The sequence below is a fragment of the Myotis brandtii genome, unplaced genomic scaffold (genome assembly GCF_000412655.1).
Source record: "Myotis brandtii unplaced genomic scaffold, ASM41265v1 scaffold182, whole genome shotgun sequence".
In the NCBI taxonomy this organism is placed as follows: Eukaryota; Metazoa; Chordata; class Mammalia; order Chiroptera; family Vespertilionidae; genus Myotis; species Myotis brandtii.
This window is the reverse complement of record NW_005356751.1, coordinates 2,219,176-2,219,675: the sequence shown is the minus strand read 5'-3', so window position 1 is coordinate 2,219,675 and position 500 is coordinate 2,219,176.

The window sequence follows — 500 nt, the reverse complement described above, 5'->3', positions numbered from 1 at the left end:
TCCTACCGGCGCCCGGCGCCCGGACTCGGGGAGCGCGGGGAAGTGGCGCGGTGGGCGAGGCCGGTCCCTTTTTCTTGGGTGTGGCCAAGTTTGGAGGATTCTTAGGTGAAAAGGTGCCAAATAGGAAAATGTGAAGTTCCGTGTGAGAGGGAGTCGGGGCGCTCCGGTTCGATGCGACTCCGCCGCTTACAGACCTTGGGCGAGTGACTCAACTTAGGTCTTTTTCCTCACTTGGGAGATGGGAAAGAGGAGAGTTTCCTTTTGTCCGGAATGTTTTGGGGGAGTAAATAGGATAATGCAAGCGAGGGTTCCAGGGAAGTAAACGACGCCCGGCAGGTAAAGCGAACTCCCCAGGCGTGCGCAGGGCAGGGTGGACCAGCCCAAGGGGCGCCGGTTCCCAGCGCTGGGAGCCCTGGGTCACATCAAAGGCAGGACCCACCCTGCCAGTCTCCAGGGGCAAGAATTGATTTTAAAACCTTTGCTTTGTCTTTAACACAGCG